Below are 270 nucleotides of genomic sequence, written 5' to 3' on the forward strand. Positions count from 1 at the left end.
GCTTTACTCCATGCAATCCGAAAACAGGAGGCTGTACTTGTCAATTTTGCAAGTCCTCATTCTATCATCGGTCATTGAAAAATTATTGATGCCACTCAATACCATTAGAAGTTTCTTAAAATACAGACTTCAAGTTTCATTTTCATTTTTTGAACACCTCTGTATCATAATTATTTTTGTGAGTTAAGAGCATTTAAAGTTTTGTAAATTTTTCCAGATTTTCTGCTCTACCGCTTTTTTTTACTTATAAAAATATTAATTATATATAAA

This window comes from Trachymyrmex septentrionalis, unplaced genomic scaffold, assembly GCF_001594115.1.
Source record: "Trachymyrmex septentrionalis isolate Tsep2-gDNA-1 unplaced genomic scaffold, Tsep1.0 scaffold139, whole genome shotgun sequence".
NCBI lineage: Eukaryota > Metazoa > Arthropoda > Insecta > Hymenoptera > Formicidae > Trachymyrmex > Trachymyrmex septentrionalis.